We start from the raw sequence: 22530 nt of genomic DNA on the forward strand, positions 1-22530 counted from the left end.
TAGGAATGTATTTAGCTGCAAATAACAAACATCTAAATAACAGTACCTTAAATGCTTAGGAGTTTATTTCAAGACATCTGGAAGTGGGTAGTCACTGAAGCTTGATCAACAGCTCAGTGATAATAAGATCTCCATGTTGTAGAGGCTACTAGCTGTCTATCAAATATTATTTTATCTTTTCTGAGTTACATGAACCTTGAGATTATTTGAAAGGATGATATATAACAAGCTAAAAATGAAATTTCCTGTGGCTCAGCTGGTAAAGAATCCACCTGCAATGTGGAAGACCTGGGTTCGATCCCTGGGTTGGGAAGATCCCCTGGAGAAGGGAACAGGTACCCACTCCAGTATTCTGGCCTGGAGAATTCCATGGACTGTATAGTCCATGGGGTTGCAAAGAGTTGGACACAACTGAGCAACTTTCACTTTCACTTTACAATTAGGAGTATTTCAGAAAGCTCCTTATCAGTGAGATAAGTAAAAGTCACTGAAGGGAACTTACAAGAAGGCAATTTTAAAGGGTTTACACAGCTGGCATACGCCTTCATTTCTCTTTGCTGTTCTCCTTCTTTATGCCTGAAATGAAACTATGATGGCAGGAGCTCTGACTGCCATTTCGAGAAGAGAGGGATCAGGAAGACAACACACAAAATCAAAAGAACATCTGTCCCCGGTTAAATCATATAACCACCATAACAATCTTGGACTCCAGACTTAATAAAAACTGTCATTTAAGCCATCCTTTTATGGGTTTTTATTACTAGCAGTTGAATGTAATTTCTGATTGATACACTGCCAGTGTATCTATAGCTCCTTTGGCTTTTTCACTGAAATATTTAAATTACTGCTGCCTTGCTCATGACAAGAATATGGAGAAGGGGGAAAGGATCTGTCACAGGTTCAGCTTTTGTGTTCACTGAAAGCACTGGGCATTATTCAGGCACAAAGGATATCTTATCTAGTTGTGGATGAAATTAGGAGCACACAAATTTTTCCTTGACTATGTATATACTACTACACTTCCTATTAAGGAAGTTTTGCTAGTTAGGACAAAGATGGCATATATGCAAAACATCCATTGGAGCTCAGAATATACCACTAATGCTCTAGTCCAGGTTCTTTCAATTCCATGTTCCCAACTACCCTGCGCTCTGGAATGACTCAGTTTTCTTACCTACTTTCAAACTAAAGCAAAACACTCACTGCAACAGTACATAGATGTAAATGCACTGAAACCATGTAAGATACAGGTTCATCCAATTCACAATAACTTCCATGTGGAAACAACCTATATATCCAGAGACAATGAATGGATAAAGAAAATGTGGCCTATTTATACAATGGAATATTCAGTTCAGTTCAGTTCAGTTGCTCAGTCGTGTTTGACTCTTTGCGACCCCATGGACTGCATTATGCCAGGCCTCACTGTCCATCACCAACTCCCAGAGTTTACTCAAACTCATGTCCACTGAGTCGGTGATGCCATCCAGCCACCTCATCCTCTGTCGTCCCCGTCCCCTCCCGCCTTCAATCTTTCCCAGCATTAGGTTCTTTTCTAATGAGTCAGTTCTTTTCATCAGGTGACCAAACTATTGGAGTTTCAGCTTCAGCATCAGTCCTTCCAATGAATATTCAGGACTGATTTTTTAAAAATATAGAATATTTTTTAAATGGAATATTAGTCAGCCTTGAAAAATAAGGAAATCATGGAAATGGGACCACATGAATGAACGTGGAGGACATTATGCTAAGAGAAATAAGCCAGTCACAAAAAGACAAATATTCTATGATTTCATTTATATGAGAAAGTGAGAGTAGTCAAACCCATAGAGGCAGAGAGTTGACTGGTGATTGCCAGGCACTGAGAGGAGGCGGAAACAAGGAGAAGCTACTCAATGGATATAAGGTTTCAAATAGAAAAGATGAATAAGTTCTAGAGCTTTGCTGTACAACATAGGACCGGAGTTAACAATAATGTATTGTGCACTTAAAAAAAGTGTTAAAAGAATAGACCGCATGTTAAATGTTCCTACTATAATAAAAAAAAATGTTAAGTTAGATATAGCCAGATAACTGGAAAAATATGTATGTAAGTGTATATATATATATATATATATAAAAACATATAATTTCCACCTAAATGAAAACGCAGCAGCTAAAAAGATCCCATAAGCCATAATAAAGATCAAAGTTGTTGCAACTAAGATTAAGTGAAGCCAAAGAAATAAATATTTTTTAAAAATAAATGAAAACACAGAAATTTTAAATTATTGTAGTAAACTCAACACAGCCCAAGAATACATCTTTTTTTCAGACCCAGTTTAAGCCATGCTGTCCTGAATAGTTAATGATGTCTCCCTTATATCTTTCTTTGACCCTTATATGTGCCTTTCTCACTGTGCTTGTCATTTTGTGATATACTTCTTTGTTTTCTCATCTTTTCCTACTTGTCTAGGAGCCTTTTGAGGTCAGCAACTGCTCTTCTCTATTTCCTTAAAGATAAATCTAATTACTTACCACTGGACAAATGTTCTAAAAATACTGGTTGCTTTGAATGAAGCTCTATATAAAACTCATCACACTTTGAAGGAGGCCCATCAGTATAATAAATCTGAAATTATCTGTACTTGTATTTGTGCACGGAGAAGGCAATGGCACCCCACTCCAGTACTTTTGCCTAGAAAATCCCATGGATGGAGGAGCCTGATAGGCTGCAGTCCATGGGGTCGCTAAGAGTTGGGCACGACTGAGCGACTTCCCTTTCATCTTTCACTTTCATGCATTGGAGAAGGAAATGGCAACCCACTCCAGTGTTCTTGCCTGGAAAATCCCAGGGATGGGGGAGCCTGGTGGGCTGCCATCTATGGGGTTGCACAGAGTTGGACACAACTGAAGCGACTTAGTAGCAGCAGCAGTAGCATTTGTGCAACACACACAAAAAGGAAAACCCACTAAAAAGTACTCGAGCCTCAAGAACTTGACTTTGACAACCTGCAAAGAAGACCAAAGAGGGCATCTTGTTCTCTTTGATGGGTATTTATTATTTATTCTTCTTACCAGAACTCATAGATTTTGTTCATCCTTTTGGTTCCATCAGCACCAAGAGGCATAACGATTGTGAAAGGTCCCCTAATGTCTTTGGTGCCCCATTCCCAGCCTTCTATTTTAGGGCAGAGCCAATGATGTCATTTACAGAGAGGCTTGCCAGGCTCTGCATATGGTTTGTAATATAAATAGATCACATCTTACGCATATCAGCAAGACAGAGGAGGCTTGCCCTCCCCAAAGTCTGCTGAAGTAGAAATTCTCAACAGAAAAGTAGGCAAGCCACCTCTACTTTATACTTCTCAGGGAATTTAAGGATGTGTTCGGCAAAGATTTCAATCTCTGGCAAATTTAGATGAATCCTGGACTATCCAAAGATAAAACATGCCCAAACTAAAGATAAATGATAATCCTGTTTCATTTCAGACTTCTTCCTTCCATTGGGCTTTGTGACTGCATAGTTAATTTCAATTTATGTTCATGGTCTGTATTATAACCTACTGCATTAGCCTCAACATATATTGATTAGATTTTGTTTTGTTGTTTATAAATAAAACCTGATAATTGGGCTTACTCATGAGAGGAGTCGCCATTAAAATAAAAATAAACCACTATGCTTCTGAGCAACAAATTGTCACAAACAGGCAATCTTTCCAATCTATTTCAACACCTAATTATTTTTTTCTTTTAAACACTTGTTATTTGAAAAAGTTTAACACTCATAAGAAGCTACAAAAATAATACAGATGTCTGTGTACCCTCTACCCAGCCTGGCCCAGTGGGAACATCTTTAGTACCTATAGTCCACTGCCAAAACCAGGAAACTGACACTGAGACAATATAGTGACATTAACTAATAATCTTATTTAGATTTCACTCCTTTGTCTCACTTTTTTGGAGGTAAGTGTGCAGTGTCTAGTTCTGTGGCATTTTATTACGTTTAGACATGTATAACCACCACCACAACCAGGATACACATTATTATTATTTTTAAACATCTATGGAAGTCCAGCTATGCACAAAGGACTGTTGGGTGCGTTTATTTAACAATTTCATGAGGTAAATTTATTGTCTCCGTTTTGGAGAAAGAAGACTTAAATAAAAAGGAAAAAGCAGACATTTCCCCTTTTTTTCATCTTTTAGTATCAGGAGTGTGGCAAAGAGACACTCCTGTCTAATGACGCTAAATTCAATGTGAGGGATTTATTTTTTTTAACTTTTATAATCAACCTTTCTTAAGTCAGCTCTCCGATTTTCAAATGTATAAAGTTCACAAAATCTACTCACTTCTTAAAAATACCACCATTAGGCACAAAGTAAGGGAAGAGATCATAAAAGAGAGTCCATCCTACAGTTCAGGACGGCAAAAGCTCCAAGTCTTAAGTCATTTTTGCTTTTCCTCAAAACCACAGCAACTCTATTTCTGTTCTTATTTTTCTCTTGCACCCAGACAATAGTGTTTTTGTCCTCTGCGGATTATTCTAAAAATAAAATGTGAAAGAAGAAGAAACATGTAAAGGTCTCTATCTTTGGTTTCTAAACATTACTTTTAACCTCCTATTTAGTTTAACTGCCATTCCCTACCAGAAAACGCTCTGCCCACTGCACTGTCTTCAGATTCCATGCGGCTGGAAAACGCACATGGCCTTAGTGCTTCCTGCGCCCCTGGCCCTTCTACCACTGGGGGGCTCACAGAGGAAATATGGCGGAGCTCACTGGGGCTAGGGGACATCACTTCCTGTCTAATTTTCACCTCTGCCTTTCAGCAACCATTCAGCCAAGTCCAGCCTAAGCAAGTTGGGACCCCACATAGGAGTTTTCTTCCTACTTCCCTGGCCTCTCCTTCTCAGTCTCTTTTCCCATCTCCTTCTCTTATTTCTGACCTCCAAAGACAGAGTCCTTGGAGCCCAACCTCAGTCTTTTCCCTAAAATACTGATACTCTACCAAGGGTGATTTTTCACCCCAGAGGCCAATTGGGATTGTCAGTAGACATTTTTAATTGAGGAACAGGGTGGGAGGGGGGCAGGGTGAGAGGTGTGCTAATGGTATCTAGTGGGTAGAGGCCAGGGATGCTGATAAATACCCTACAATGTATATTGTAGGACAGAAGAGTCCCTGCAACAAAGAACTATCCCACTCCAAGGGTCATTGTGGATTCCCAGACAGCTCAGTGCTAAAGAATCCACCTGCCAATGCAAGAGCCACAGGAGAGGCAGGTTCGATCCCTGGGTTGGAAAGATCCCCTGGAGGAGGAAATGGCAGTCCACTCCAGTATTCCTGCTGGGAAAATCCCATGGACAGAGGAGCCTGGTGGGTTACATCCATGAGGAATCAGAGAGCCCGACACGACTGAGTGACTGAGCACAAGCACACCGGGTCAACAGTCCCCGCATTATAAAGGCTTGCCCTAAAGATCTTACTCAGTGCCACACTATACCCAGACTCAGTCCACATGCTGCTTACTCCCAGGTTTCAATCTCCAGTCCTGTCTTCTCCCCCATCTCTGGGTGCTTATACACAACTGCCTCCACTTAAATCTATCACGTGCTTCAAACTTAACTTGTTCACAACTGAATGTACTGGCATCCACAAACCTGCTTCTCCCCTAGTCCTTCCCATACTGATGATGAAACCATGCAAAGCAGTCATCTTAGACCCAAATTCTGACTGCAGGAACACTCTGATTAGGATCAAAGAACAGTGGAGCTGTGAGGGATTTCATTTGGGAGACGAGGAGAGCAAGATTCAGTAGTTTTGAGATGTCCCTACATCTACACATTTAACTTGATAGTAGAGCCAGAATGAGAAAGACTGTTTCCTACAGCCAAGTAAGCTGACTTGGCTCCCTCGGGTAAAATACATAGCTCAGTTGCATTCTCTTTTTTCAGAAGTCAATGTTAGACAGCTTCGTACAATGCAGGTCCAGCAAATCTCAGCCCAAGGGCCAATCTGGGGCTGCCACCTGTTTTTGTATGGCCCATGAACAGAATGATTTTACCACCTTGAAATACTTGGGTGGGGGGGGGCGGAAATTCAAAGAACAACAATAATGTATGACATATGAAACTGACATTAAAAACAAATGTTAGTGTCTGTGAATCATGTGTGACTGGGACACAGACACATTCATTAATGTTTTATCTATGGCTGCCTTCATGCTACAGAGCTGAACTGAGAGGCTGCAACATTCACTATGTGAAGGGCAAAGCTGAAAATACCTGGCCCTTTATAGAACAAGGTTAGTGACCTCAGTACATTAAGAGTCCAAATTAAACAAAGAAACATGGATTTCAGTTTCATCTCAACCGGCAGTGTGATCTTTGACTGTGTTTCAACGTCCATGAGCCTTACATTGAATAGGGGTAATGATACTGCCCTTAAAGGATTGTTTAGGAGTATTAGAAGTAATGCTTGTAATGATTTGGAGTACACTAGGAGGAATTCAACAAATACTAGCAAAAATAATAATACTTACTAATACTATTATTACCACAAACTTTACCCCTCAAAATGTCCTCTTTGGTACGCTTTGAGAGATTTTGTGTCAAATGCCTTCTGAAATCCAGGCAAACATGGAACTTAAAAGTCCTAGTCCTTTTCATCCATTGGTTGCATGATAACAGAACAAGTACCCATCACATTATGTTTTTTGGTAACAAGCTGGAGGGTGGTTAATATCTTTATAACTCATATGACATTGTGCCCAATTGTGAATTCCCTGAGTTTCCTGGAAAAATCATCTCCTGAGTAATAAAGGTGACACTACCTGAAAGAGAAAGCCATCAAGACCTACTCCATCCTTTTTCCAACTTTCTTATCCCAAGACTGTCAGAAAATAAGTTTAGTTAACAGAAAATAAGTTTAGTTAACAGAAAACGGGGAAACCAACATTAAGTTAGTGAAGAGCATGTAGAAACAGTCCCCAAACCCCCAGGACCCCACTCTTTCAGATTTCCCGGAGGGCACTGCATGTGGCCAGAGAGGCAGAGCCTGGCTGTGGTTTTGGAACTGGCATCCCCCACAAGCTTCCAAAGATAAGAGATGGGAGCATGGCTGACACTCACCTTGCCCACGGCTGCCCTCGGGGCCTTGACCTCAGCCCTGGCCACATCCAGTCCTGCAGGAGACTCTGCCATCCCTGGGGGCTTCTCGGCCTCAGGCTTGCCTCCTGGCTTACATCTCATTCCTGGAGTGGAAAAGAGGTCAAGCCTAACTCTTTTTCTTTGTGTGACCCCATCCTTTCCCCCTCTCACATCCCGCCATTTTCTCTGGCTCTCCAGGGATTTTGGCTAAGCACAGGGTCCTTTCCAGCCTCCTCACACTTCCTCCTTCCACTGGACTGCCCCTTTCTATGGTACCTTCTGGGATGATCCACATTTCTCATGAGTGACAAGACGTCATCTTGCTAATTAACATACGGCCTAATTATGGTGGTGTTACACTTTAGGAGACAGAATTAAAGTCTGAAGTGACCTAAGTAATTAGGAGAGGCAGACAGAGACAAATGAAAGCAGTAGCAGTACCGTGGGGGTGCCCATGACTTGGCCATGTCCAGTGAGGCTGAGCACCACAGGCCAAGACTCAGGTGCGCGGACACCTCAGGATCAGCTCCGAGCCAGGGTACTGTGGTGCCTGCTTGGAGGTAGCATCCCCATGTAGGGCAAGATGGGATTTTCTTTCCTCCTCCCTCTCTTTATCCTTTCCCTGGCACTGAGTTGCCTCTTGACAAGATAAGAGTAAATGAATTAGAAAAATGCACGCCCACAAAGATTAATTTTCACCCAGTGCTACAGAAGAGACAGGACTGACAGCTTAATTGCTGTGCTGAGGGTGACGCTGCTAGGAAGTGGTCCCTACTCTGCTAGGAAATCTGGCCAAAAACTAGGACAAATGAGGACAGGAGGTGTGCATTCTGGGTTCCCCCAGAAGTTGACCTGGGGTCACGAGTGTGAGTACAAGTCATTTATTTGGGAGGCGCTCTAACAAGCACTGGCAGGGAGTGAGAAAATGAGACCAAGGAGGGAAAGAAGGCAATAGAAGGTATGTTAACAAGCAAGCACTGCAGCTCAACTTGGCTGGGCAAGTGGGAGAGATAGGAGAACAGAGGTCAGAGAACTTTTCCTATAAAGGGCAGAGAGTAAATATTTCAGGCTTTGGGAGCCATGGAATGTCTGTCATGATGACTCAATTCTGCCATTGTAGAAAAAATGTAGCCAGAGACAATATGTAAATGAATGGATTTGCAGTAAAACATTATTTGCAAAACCAGGCAGCCAACCCAATGGCTGTAGTTTGTCAGCCCCTTGCTATAGAAGAGTGTTTCTCAAACTCTCGTGGTGAAGGACCCATTTTTTTTTAAATGTCCAATCCACTGAACAAGACTTTTGTAAATACAACAAAAATGAATCACTGGAAAAGCAAAATTTAAAAAACAGGCATACAAAGTATAAGTCTTTTAAAATTAATTAAAATCAAAAGACACAGAATATCTTGGTCTAGTTGCTTTAGGAAGTTTCTAAATGCCCACTCTGAACTGCTAAGTTATCACAGAAAGGTGGAGTCCTTGATCTCAGCCAAGGCCCTCACCACAGTTTATAGCCCCATGGTCTCTCTTACTAGGTGAGAAGGCTGGGACTGTTACCCACTGATACTTCTATTGTTATCAAGGGCTGCTCCCCAGCACATCAACTCCTGGTCCTTCTGGCCTATCTGGCAAATGGACCATGCACATTTCTGCCATCTGAGAAGGAGAGGCACAGGGGCTCCAGGTAGGAAGTTGAAGGCGAGTATGGGAATGGTGAGGACCAAGAGGTCACTGGCAGGCCACTGTCGGCATCACTACAGTGTGATAGAATAGAAAGACCATGGGCTTGGAATGCAAAGAAATTGAGACAGAAGTCCTGGTTCTGCCACTTAACTTCTCTGTTTCTACATTTTCTTGTCTGAAAAATGAGTATAATACGGTGAGGGTTGGACATTGTTATTTTTTTGCTATTGTTGCTGCTGTTAAAGACTTTATTTTTTTTTTTTAGAGCAGTTTCAGGTTCACAGCAAAATTGAGAATAAGGTATTGATACAAAGAATTCCCATATACTTCCCACCCCATACAAGCATAGTGAAGTCGTTCAATCATGTCTGACTCTTTGCAATCCCATGGACTGCAGCCTACCAGGCTCCTTTGTCCATGGAATTTTCCAGGCAAGAGTACTTGAGTGGATTTCCATTTCTTTCTCCAGGGGATCTTCCTGACCCAGGGATTGAACCCAGGTCTCCTGCATTGCAGGCAGACGCTTTACCTTCTGAGCCACCAGTGAAGCCCACCCATACATGCATAACCTTCCCCATTAGCAACATCCCACCAGAGTGACACAATTGTTACACCTGATGAACCTACACTGACACCACATAATTACCCAGAGTCCATAGTTTGCATTAGGGTTCAACTCTTGGTGTGGTACTTAGGATATGTATCTATCATCATAGTATTATACAAAGTATTTTCACTGCCATAAAAACCTTCCTTGCTCTGCCTGTTCATCCCTCCCTCCCCTCAACCCTTGGCACCACTGCTCTTTTCACTGTCTCCATAGCTTTGCCTTTTTCAGAATGTCAACTAGTTGGAATAATCTTTTCAGACTGATTTCTAACACTCAGTAACGTGCATTTAAGGTGTCTCTGTGGCTTTTCATGGCTAGATAGCTCACTTTTTTTTTTAGTACTGAATATTCTACTGTCTGAAAATACCACTGTTTATTCACCCATTCAAAGGGCATCTAGGTTGCTTCCAAGTTTTGGCAATTATGTAAACATCTGTGTGCAGGTTTTTGTGTAAAAATAAGTTTTTAGCTCCTTTGGGTAAATACCAAGGAACACAATTGCTGGATTATATGGTAAGAGTGTATTTACTTTTGTAAGAAACTACCACACTGTCTTCCAAAATGGCCGTTGCCTCCAACCAGTGAACGAGAGTCCCTGTTGCTCCACGACCTTGTCAGCATTTGGTGTTTGTCAGTATCTAAATTTTGGCCATTTTAACAGGTATCTAGAAGTATCTCATTTTTGTTTTAATTGTATTTCCCTGATGATATATGATGTAGAACACCTTTTCATATGCTTATTTGCCATCTGTATGTGTTCTTTGGTGAAGTGTCTGTTAAGGTCTTTGGCCCATTTTTTAAAAAGGATTGTTTATATTCTGACTGTTGAGTTTTAAGAGTTCGTTGCATATCTTAGGTAACAGTCCTTTATCATATATGTTTTTTGAAAATATTTTCTCATTTTGACTTGAGTTTTAAATGGTCTGATAAAAAGCCCTAGCATATGTGCAACATTTGGGGCACATTGACAAGAACTCAATAATAACTCCCTTTCCACAAAATACACAAATTATACAAAAAGTTAGTGGTAGAAATCTAATGGACTGTATCCCATTAACCTGTATTTTTGTCCCTTGTTCTCCATTTTACATCATTCAGCTGCATTCACCCACCTAGTCTGGGTGTGGTGAAGGTGGTGAGGATGAGTCATAAAGGAGATGGGGCTGCAACAGGAGCTTTAGAGAATGAAAGGGAAAGGGAGGAGGAAATTGAAATGATAAATGTTTATTAAGCACTTATTATATCCTGGGTTCCATGGGATATATATGTAAGAATAATACATGGCCCTTATTCTTAAAGAATTTATGGTTTAACCAGGGTGGATAATAAAATCATGAGATGAATATAAAGTGATACTCATTGATAGTCTCCTATGTGCCAGGGATCTCATGAGATTCTGTGTATACATTAGCTATGATTCAGTTGAGAACACTGCAAAGAAGACACTGTTAACCTCATTTTAAAAAGGAAACTGATGTGCAAGGAAGGTATGTGACTCATTCCAAGCCACATGGCTAGTAAGTGACAGAGCTGAGATTCAAGCCCAAGGCTGTCTGATTCCAATGCTCACAGTCTTCATACACCAAGCTATCGAGAAAAGCTCCTAAGACAAATCATAGATAGTTTCATTGTGAGAAGTGCAACCTGGACTGAAAAAAGAATACACAAAGACTCATAAAAAGAAAAACAATCCATAAGGAAGATACAAAAGAAATGGCTCCACTATAATTGAAGTCTGTGAAAAAATGGAAATAGGAGAAGTAGGGTCAGGTGTTTGAGGGTTCTGACTGGTTTTGATGGTGTTTGCCAAGGATACTCTCAATGAGATTTTTCTAGGAGCTGGAAACAAAAAATCAAAATTCATCTGAAAAAAAAATTTAAAAATTAAACAAAAGTGTAATAAGGCCTGACACTAATATAATGCTGTATGTCAACTATAGAGACTACATGTATACAGGATATATATCTATGTCTATCTGTATCTATCTATAGATATCTATATCTACATATCTATACTACAGCTATACTTGTGTTCAGTCACGTCTAACTCTTTGGGACTCTTTGGGCTATAGCTCATCAGGCTCCTCTGTCCATGGGATTTTTCAGGCAAGAATACTGGAGTAGGCTCCCGACCCAGGGATTGAATCCGTGTCTCCTGCATCTCCTATATTGGCAGGTGGATTCTTTACCACTGGCGCCACTTGGGATGTTGATTATAGCTTCCCAGTTGGTTCAGTGGAAAACAATCCGCCTGCCAATGAAGGAGACACAGGTTCAATCCCTGGGTCGAGAAGATCCCCTGGAGGAGGGCGTGGCAATCCATTCCAGTATTCTTGCCTAGAGAATCCCATGAACAGAGGAGCATGGTTTCTCTACAAAGGTCACAAAGAGCTGGACACAACTTAGCACGCACGCACACATATGTCAATTATATCTCAATAAAAAATTTTAAAATAAGTTTTAAAAGTACATACTATTTAAAAGAAGTGCAATAAAGAAGACTAGTCCTCACAGGAACTTACACGTACTAAAAAGCAGTAAGAATTCGAACAATGAAATACTGGCTCAAGAATAGATACAAATCAGTCAGCAGAAGAGAATCAGCAGCCTAGAAAAATGAGCTTTTTTGTTCAAAATTGAATATTTAATAAAGAAAGCATTACAAAACAGAAAGGGAAAAATCATTTACCATATGTTGTTGAAAAAACAAATTAGGAAAAAAGACGCTCTCACCTTATGCTATATATCAAGTTAAATTTCAAGTGGATTTAAGAGTTTTTTAAGTTAAATATAGAAAATATTTAATTTCTGGTAAAACATGCTTCGAAAAATAATGAAATTTAAAAAAGGAAAATGCAGAAAGCTCTTCTCACATCTAAAGTTCAAATAAGGTATGGTTAAGGAACAACAGTGCTTCAGCTCCTTGGAATGATAGACGGCCATTTGAATAATTATAAAACTATAGCAACATTAAAAAATATTTAGGCTGGACATAACTATGAAAGATATGGCACATTATTTTTCTATTGTTGCTGTAACAAATCACCACAAATTTAGCTGGTTAAAAATAACACATATTTATTATGTTACAATTTTGGAGGTTAGAAGTTTGACATTGGTCTTACTGAGCTATAATCAAGGCGTCTTCAAGGCTGCATTCTTTTCTGGAAACTGTGATGGAGAATCCATTTCCTTGCCTTTTACAACCTCTAGAGGGCACCCACATTCCTCGGCAGATGGCCCATTCATCCACCTTCAAAGTCAGCAAAAGCCAATTGAGTTGTTCTCACATCACTGCACTCTGACTTCTTTCCAGAGTCACATTTCCCTCTGACTCGTCTTCTGCCTCTCTTCCATTTTTTTTTTCAAAAATAATGGCTTTATTGAGATATAATTCACATGGCATACAATTCACCCACTTAAAGTGTACAAGTCACTGGTTTTTAGCATATTCACAGAGTTGTGTAACCATCATTATAATCAATTTTGGAACATTTTTAACACCCCTTCTAAGAAACCTTATAACCATTAGCAGTTACTTCCCCTTCCCCCTCAAGTTCTTATTCCTGGATGAACACTCATCTATTTTCTGTCTCTATGAATTTTCCTATTCTAGACATTTCAGATAAAAGGAATCATACAATACACAGTCTTTTGTGACTGGCTTTTTTCACTTAGCATAATGTTTTCAAGGTTTGCCTATGTTGTGGCAGTATTAATACTTTATTCCTTTTTATGCATGAGTAATATTCCAGTATATGTATATAACATATTTTGTTTATCTATTCATCAGTCATGGACATTTGGATTGTTTCAGGGGATATTGTGAATAATGCTACTATAAACATTTATGTACAAGATTTTTTGTGGATATGGTTTAATTTCTCTTGGACAGCCCTTGAATAGTTAAACATGGTGTTATCATATGACCCCCAGTGCTTGGCTCACCCCACTCTATTCTTAGATAGAGTAAAAACCCAAGAGAAATTAAACCATATCCAGAAAATTTGGAAAACTCAAGCAGTGGCCACAGGACTGGAAAAGGTCAGTTTTCATTCCATTCCCAAAGAAAGACAATGTCAAAGAATGCTCAAACTACCACACAATTGCACTCATCTCACATGCTAGTAAAGTAATGCTCAAAATTCTCCAAGCCAGGCTTCAGCAATGCGTGAACCGTGAACTTCCAGATGTTTAAGCTGGTTTTAGAAAAGGCAGAGGAACCAGAGATCAAATTGCCAACATCTGTTGGATCATCAAAAAAGCAAGAGAGTTCCAGAAAAACATCTACTTCTGCATTATTGACTATGCCAAAGCCTTTGACTGTGTGGATCACAAGAAACTGTGGAAAATTCTGAGAGAGATGGGACTACCAGACCACCTGACCTGCCTCTTGAGAAACCTGTATGCAGGTCAGGAAGCAACAGTTAGAACTGGACATGGAACAACAGACTGGTTCCAAATAGGAAAAGGAGTACGTCAAGGCTGTATATTGTACCCTGCTCATTTAACTTATATGCAGAGTACATCATGAGAAATGCTGGGCTGGAAGAAGCACAAGCTGGAATCAAGATTGGCAGAGAAATATCAATAACCTCAGATATGCAGATGATACCACCCTTATGGCAGAAAGTGAAGAGGAACTAAAAAGCCTCTTAATGAAATTTTCAGTGAAAGAGGAGAGTGAAAAAGTTGGCTTAAAGCTCAACATTCAGAAAACTAAGATCATGGCATCTGGTCCCATCACTTCATGGCAAATAGATGGGAAGACATTGGAAACAGTAGCTGACTTTATTTTGGGGGGCTCAAAAATCACTGCTGATGGTGATTGCAGCCATGAAATTAAAAGACACTTACTCCTTGGAAGGAAAGTTAAGACCTACCTAGATAGCATATTAAAAAGCAGAGGCATTACTTTGTCAACAAAGGTCCATCTAGTCAAGGCTATGGTTTTTCCAGTAGTCATGTATGGATGTGAGATTGGACTATAAAGAAATCTGAGTGCCAAAGAATTGATGCTTTTGAACTGTGGTGTTGGAGAAGACTCTTAAGAGTTCCTTGGACTGCAAGGAGATCCAACCAGTCCATTCTAAAGGATATCAGTCCTGGGTGTTCATTGGAAGGACTGATGTTGAAGCTGAAACTCCAATACTTTGGCCACCTGATGCGAAGAGGTGACTCATTTGAAAAGACCCTGATGCTAGGAAAGATTGAGGGCAGGAGGAGAAGGAGATGACAAAGGATGAGATGATTGGATGGCATCACCAACTCAATGGACATGAATTTGGGTAAACTCCAGGAGTTGGTGATGGACAGGGAGGCCTGGAGTGCTATTGTTCATGGGGTCACAAAGAGTCGGACATGACTGTGCAACTGAACTGAACTGAACTGATGTAAAGGATCATGTCATCTGCAAACAGTGAGAGTTTTACTTCTTCTTTTCCAATCTGGATTCCTTTTATTTTTTTTCTTCTTCTCTGATTGCTGTGGCTAATACTTCCAAAACTATGTTGAATAGAAGTGGTGGCCTCTCTTCCATTTTTAAGGACCTCATGATGATACATTGTACCCACCCAGAAAATCCAAGATAATCTTTCCATTTAAGGCCAGCAATAAGTAATCTTTGTTTCATTTGCAGTGTTAATTTCCAGGTTTTCATGTAACCTAACAAATTGCCAGGTTCAGGGGATTGAGAGATGGGCATCTTTGAGAGGCCATTATTCTGTCTATCACGTGGTTTTCAACTGATGAAGAAAATACATAAAAAGATAACTTAAAGTAGGCTGGCAGGATAGTAAATGAATACCAACCAGACAGTCAAAGGGACAGTGTGCATGTGTGCTCAGTCATGTCTGACTCTTTGCAAGCCTATGGACTGTAGCCTGCGAGGCTTCTCAGTCTATGGTATTCTCCAGGCAAGAACACTGCAGTGGGTTGCCATTTCCTCCTCCAGGAGATCTTCCCGACCCAGGGATTGAATCCACATCTCCTGCACTGCAGCCAGATTTTTTTTTAACCACTGAGCCACCTGGGGAGCCTTGGGTGTTTGAGCTCAAAAAGGCTGGAAGCCATTGATGGGTAAGCAGCGGTCCTTGAGCAGGGCTGAATGCCCGAGGGCAGACGTTCACCCTTTGACATGCCTGTGTCCTGGGGATCTTGTAGAAGCGCAGATTCTGCTTCAGTAGGTCTGGGCTAAGCCTGAGATTGTGCCTTGTAAATGTGCCCCCAGTGGATACTGATGTGCTGGTCCCTGGATCACATTTGAGTAGCAAGGCACTACAATGCTTACAATTCCCAGTCTACCTGGCTTTCAGAAAGATATGTCAGAAAGATATGTGAGCAACATTTCTGGTTTGCTTGGGACTGAGGAAGTTGCCCAGATACAGGACTTTCAGGGCTAAAACCAGGAAAGTTCTAGACAAACCAGGATGAATTAGTCATCCTATTTAGAAATGTGAGGACGGACACTTATTAGAAAAAGCAATGGAGACTTCCCTGGCAGTTCAGTGGTTAAAACTCCACACTTCCATTGCAGGGAGCATGGGTTTGATCCCAGGTCAGGGAACTAAGATCCCCACACACTATATGGCGTGGCCAAGAAGAAAAAGAAAAAACAACAACAAAAATCCTGTGTATTTTACTCCCAACTAATCTCTAATGGATCACAACTGTGTTCTGACCAAGCCTAAACTTTGGCCCCAGGATTCTTCCTCACGTTGAGTTCCAGCAATCACTACCAATCCATTGGCACTGGCAAAGGAAATAAAACCTATTTCCAACTGAAGTTGGAACTAACAGTCAAAAAACATGCTGCAGTGCTTCTTGCTCTCTCCACAGAAATGAGAGACACGATGATGACAATGAGGGTGATAATTACAACCCAGCAAAAATTTGGTGTGTGTTAAGGTCATTTTTCATATTTTTGTAGCAGTAATTATAGGTGAGAATTACTCATTCAGATCCCAATGATAATTATAAACACAGCTTGATGTGATGGGGAAAAAAAAAAAAACACATATCTAAGGAAGGGAAGGTTGGGGTCCAAACAAGAGACATAACTGCCAGGAGCCTGTGTCGCTCTTAGAAAAATGGAAAAATCACTGACCTTACACTTATGACTAATGTTTGGGTCAAATGCTGAGCCCATACTTACAAGCTTGCACTCCATTTCCTTCTTTCTGTTCTCCTTTTACCAGTGGATTCACTTCTCTAGTTACAGACTTATCAAGAAGAGCATTCATGACAGGAGGAATGAAGCCTGATTGCTGAATGACAAACCATATGAGGAATCAGATCCTTGAAGTCAACCTCCAGAGGGGTGAACCTTGTTTGAACTCAACTGTTAACATCGCTTTCACTGAGCTCCAAGTCTCAAAAAGAAGCATCGCCGGCAACTCCTCCAGCCACATTCGCTATCAGCACTGTTATTAGTTATCTATTGCTCTCTAACAAATGACCCTAAAACTTTGTAGACTGAAACACCACACATTTGTTATCCCATAGTTCCTGTCGATGAAGGATCTGGGCGCAGCATAACTGAGCTCTCTGCTTCAGTGTCTCCTGCACGGCTGCACTCAAGGGTAAGGCTCATCTGAAGGACTGAGGAGGGAGGATCCACTTGAGTTCACTCAGGTGCTTGTTGGGAGGAGTCACTTCATCAAGCATCGTTAGACTGAGAGCCTCAGGGCCTCATAGGCAGTTGCTTAGAGGCTCTCCTCAGTTCCTTACCATGCTGGCCTCTCCAGTTGGCTTCAAGTCAGCCTGTGAGCGTGGAGAGAAGGGAACCCTCATACACTGTTGGTGGGAATGTAAATTGGTGCAGCCACTATGCAGAACAATATGGAGGTTCCTTAAAAGATTAAAAACCGAGCTACCATATGATCCAGCAATCCCACTCCTGGGCATGTATCTAGAGAAAATCATAATTTAAAATGATACATGTACCCCCAATATTCATGGCAGCACAATTCACAATAGCCAAGACATGGAAACAACCTAAATGTCCATTTACAGATGAATGGATATAGATGTGATATATATACACAATGAAATACTACTCAGCCATGAAAAGAACAAAATAATGCCATTTGTAGTAACATGGATGGACCTAGAGCTTAGCCTACAAAGTAAAGTAAGTCAGAAAGAGAAAGACAAATACCATGTGCTATCACTTACACATGGAATATAAAATACAACAAAAATGAACCTATCTATGAAACAGACTCACAGACATAGAGAACAGATTAGTGGCTGCCAAGGAGGAGAGGGGTAGAGGAGGAATGGATTGGGACTTTGGATTTAGCAGATGCAAACTTTTATATATAGAATGGATCAACAACAAGGTACTACTGTTTAGCTCAGGGAACTATATTCAATGGCCTGTGATAAACCTTAATGGAAAAGAACATGAAAAAGAATATATATATATATATATATATATATATATATATATATATATATGTTGTGCTCACTCACTCAGTCATATCCGACTCTTTGGACCCCATGGACTGTAGCCAGCCAGGCTCCTCTGTCCATGTGGATTCTCCAGGCAAGAATACTGGACTGGGCAGCCATTCCCTGCTCCAAGGGATCTTCCCAACCTACAGACTGAACCTAGGTCTCCCGCATTGCAGGCAGATTTTTTTTACTGTCTGAGCTACCAGGAAAGCCCAAGAACACTGGAGTGGGTAGCCTATCCCTTCTCCAGGGGAACTTCCCAACCCAGAAATTGAACTGGGGTCTCCTGCATGCAGGCAGATTTTTTTACCAGCTGAGCTACCTGGGAAGCCCACACACACACACACACACACACAGTGATATGCATGCTAAGTTGCTTCAGTTGTGTCCAACTCTGCAACACTATGGGCTGTAGCCTGCCAGGATCCTCTGTCCATGGAGATTCTCTAGGCAAGAATACCCTGAGTCTCTTACATCTCCTGCAAGCATCCCCTACTGAAATCACTGATTCCAAACCAGCAACAAGCATTTCGTGAAGCAACCACAGAAATGTTTCCATTCCTGCCTCTAGAAATGAAAGCACATTTCCCCCATCGCATTATTTAAGGAATAAAAATAAAAGATGATGTGTACTTTATTTGTTGCCATGGTGCAGTAGCAAGACAATAAGGTCCTTAGGGGAACAGTCATAAAAGTCACAATGTCTAGCTTTGGAAAAATTGAGTAAGTCGGCCTTTAGTCTATGTTCATGGATCAGCCATGAAAATTGGTGTCAGAAGAGTTATGTGTCTTAGTTGTTCCATAGTTCTCCCTGACTTCCTAAACTTTACTAAAAACTTAACTCCTCTGAAGGGGGTTCCAGGGTTAACCCTTTCCAGCTCCAACCCTTCTATTTATTGAATAACTTCAAATTATTACTCATGAATAATGTTCCATATATGTCGAGTCAACTATGTAGCTTGAGAACTCCTTCTCCCCATGAGTGTAAAATATTTTAATATTATGGATTATGTCAACCCAAATTACAGACACTAAAAATAAAAACAGAGCTGGGAAGGACCTTAGCAATGATCTGTGTACTAGTTCTCAATCTTGACTCAGAGCATCCCTCCAAACACTTGCATTAGAATCTCTAGGGGTGAGACTTGGGAATCAGTGGTTTTAAAGCTCCCCAGCACCAGAGCCAACGTTTAGAACCATTGCTCTACCCTAAGTGATTTTCCTAACACTGTATGGCTAAATAGTATCAAAACCACCAGCACCATGCTTTCTTTAGAGCTGGGACTGATAGTCTGTATTCTACACTGGGTGTGATCTGAAGGAGTTGTCCCCAACCTTGGCTGCCTAAAAGAGACACTGAAGTCTTTTATTAACACATACAGATTCCTGTCCTCATCCCAACATAAATACTGCTTTCTATCTTTATGAAGCTCTCCAGGTGATTCTAATATGTAGGCAAGGTTAAGCACTACTAATCTAAAATGTGAGCATATAGCATAAAACGTCTCTGCTCATCTTTCTTAACCACAGACCACAAAGTAGGAGGATAAGACTCCAGCATGTCTAAAGGGCTTTATCAGAATGAAGTCATGTCTATTAAGCTTTTAATGTCCAGAAGGGGAATGTAGAATAGACATAATATATTTCAGTTCAGTTCAGTCAGTTCAGTCGCTCAGTGGTGTCCAACTCTTTGTGACCCCATGAATCGCAGCACACCAGGCCTCCCTGTCCATCACCAACTCCCGGAGTTCAATCAAACTCACGCCCATCAAGTAGGTGATGCCATCCAGCCATCTCATCCTCTGTCGTCCCCTTCTCCTCCTGCCCCCAATCCCTCCCAGCATCAGAGTCTTTTCCAATGAGTCAACTCTTCACATGAGGTGGCCAAAGTACTGGAGTTTCAGCTTTAGCATCATTCCTTCCAAAGAACACCCAGGGCTGATCTCCTTTAGAATGGACTGGTTGGATCTCCTTGCTGTCCAACGGACTCTCAAGAGTCTTCTCCAACACCACAGTTCAAAAGCATCAATTCTTCGGCGTTCAGCTTTCTTCACAGTCCAACTCTCACATCCATACATGACCACTGGAAAAACCATAGCCTTGACTAGACGGACCTTTGTTGGCAAAGTAACGTCTCTGCTTTTCAATATGCTATCTAGGTTGGTCATAACTTTCCTTCCAAGGAGTAAGCGTCTTTTAATTTCATGGCTGCAGTCACCATCTGCAGTGATTTTGGAGCCCAGAAAAATAAAGTCTGACACTGTTTCCACTGTTTCCCCATCTATTTGCCATGAAGTGATGGGACCAGATGCCGTGATCTTCGTTTTCTGAATGTTGAGCTTTAAGCCAACTTTTTCACTCTCCACTTTCACTTTCATCAAGAGGCTTTTTAGTTCCTCTTCACTTTCTGCCATAAGGGTGGTGTCATCTGCATATCTGAGGTTACTGATATTTCTCCCAGCAATCTTGATTCAAGCTTGTGCTTCTTCCAGCCCAGCGTTTCTCATGATATAATATATTTAAGCTACCCCAAAATTACAGAAATATTTCTGTGAAGAATGAGGAAGATTTCCAACAACAGGCTTCATTGTTTAAACCTCTAATATGAGAAGAAATATAACACTGATCGTATAAAAATCTATCCAAGGCATAATGTAAGGAAGTTGGTGATACAAATATTATCTTAAATATGAGATATTCAAACATGATAGAAAAAAACAGATATGTTCTTAGGAGCCTTGAGTGAGTCAGTGTGAGAAGGAGTTATTTAGGAGTAAGTAAAGACGTCAAAAATGCTGATAGGGATTCAAACAAGGAAAGTATATTAGTTATCTGTCACTACATAACAAATTATCCTAAAAACCAGCAGCTTAGGGCGACAAGCAAGTATTAGCTTGTAGTTTCTGTGGATACAAATCTTGGAAGCAACTTAGGGGACTGGTTCTGATTCAGTCTCTCATGAGACTGCAGTCATGGTATTGGCTAGGCTACAGTCATCCTAAAGTTTGACTGGGGATGAAGAGTCTGCTTCCAAAATGGCTCTGACGATGGACAAGTTGATGCTGGCAACTGGCAGGAGGCCTCAGTTCCTTGCTATGTAGACCTGTTCATAGGGCTGCATGGGTGCCCTTATAAAATAACAGCTGGCTTTCCCTACAGTGAGTGATCCAAGAGTGAGCAAGGAATAAGTCACAATGCCTTTTATGACAACATCTCAGAAGTCATGTATTACTTTTCTATCTTACATGAAAATATTAGAAGCAAAACATTTAGTCAATGCCACACTTCAGGGGAAAGTAATTAGGTTTTACTTTTTGAAGAACAAGTCAAAGAATTTCTGGACATATTTTAAAACATCACATAAGGCAAGAGAGAAAAGACAAAGACCAGAATGGGCTTGCTAGTAGATCTAAGACAAACTTCATTTCCTGTAAATGACAAGCAACCCAAACTATTCCTTTTTTGACAACTGCCAAGAGGTCCAGCTATAAGCCTTCAGAATGGGCTAGAGAAGCTTCTGGCAGGAAATGCGATTATCTGAGATTTTTAGTAACACTTTCACTCTACAAATATCTATCCACCTGTTTCCTGAAGGCTGGAATTGTTATAGTATTGAGGCAAAAGCCACATCTGGAGAGAAAGGACAACAGAGAAAATGACAACTGAAATAAACACTGATATAGCTGAAAATGGAAATATTTACTCACCCAATCAGTGGGAAGTCTCAGATCACAGAGTTAAACTTCTCATATAGGGAGAGGATGATAGATTCCAAGAAAATTAGGAGAAAGGACTGTGAAATATGAAATAAAATGGAGTCACTACATCAAGGGATTTTAAAATGGAGCTGGGAGGCCATTAAGGAGATGGACCATAAGCACATTCTCATGGGGTGGAGCCATGAACTTCTGAACTGGGTCAAACCACAAATACTCCAAGGACTATGAAACCTGTCACAGTAAGTAACTTTCACTTCCCTCTAGTAACAGCCTTCATATTCAATCAGGTTTAGCCAAGACTAGCTTCTGTCTCCAACTCCAAAATTACAAAATTCTTTGTAATGCAAACCTTCCTTCTTTGCCTTTAAAAGCTCCTTTTACTTCCTCAGTTCAGTTCAATCACTACTCAGTCATGTCTGACTCTGCGACCCCATGGACTGAAGCATGCCAGGCCTACCTGTCCATCCCCAACTCCTGGAGCTTGCTCAAACTCATGTCCATCAAGTCGGTGATGGCATCCAAACATCTCATCCTCTGTCATCCCCTTCTCCTCCTGCCTTCAAGCTTTCCCAGCATCAGGGTCTTTTCCAATGAGTCAGTTCTTCACATTAGGTGGCCAAAGTATTGGAGCTTCAGTTTCAGCATCAGTCCTTCCAATGAATATTCAGGACTGATATTCTTTAGGATTGACTGGTTGGATCTCCCTGCAGTCCAAGGGACTCACAAGAGTCTTCTCCAACACTACAGTTCAAAAGTATCAATTCTTCAGCACTCAGCTTTCTTTATGGTTCGGCTCTCACATCCATTTACTCCCTAGTGGAACACTGTTTGGGTTGCTACCCAAATCAGTGTGCCCCAAATTGCATTCTTTGATCCCCAAGCAACATTTTTTGCTTGATTATTGCCTCCTAGGTTCATTTAGGTTGACAGG

General features: G+C 40.9%; 1 protein-coding gene across 1 annotated transcript in view; it reads right to left on the reverse strand.

Moving 5' to 3' along the window:
• The window catches only part of FRMPD4 (FERM and PDZ domain containing 4), an 847051-nt gene extending 825272 nt beyond the window's left edge, over positions 1-21779 (reverse strand). Inside the window, exons 1-2 of the mRNA XM_025277011.3 lie at positions 21588-21779; positions 7111-7232 (exon numbers count right to left, since the gene is read on the reverse strand). The gene's annotated coding sequence lies outside the window, so the exon portion shown is untranslated. The remainder of the gene's footprint in view (positions 1-7110; positions 7233-21587) is intronic.
• Positions 21780-22530: the final 751 nt, after the last annotated feature.

The sequence above is a fragment of the Bubalus bubalis genome, chromosome X (assembly GCF_019923935.1).
Source record: "Bubalus bubalis isolate 160015118507 breed Murrah chromosome X, NDDB_SH_1, whole genome shotgun sequence".
Lineage (NCBI taxonomy): Eukaryota > Metazoa > Chordata > Mammalia > Artiodactyla > Bovidae > Bubalus > Bubalus bubalis.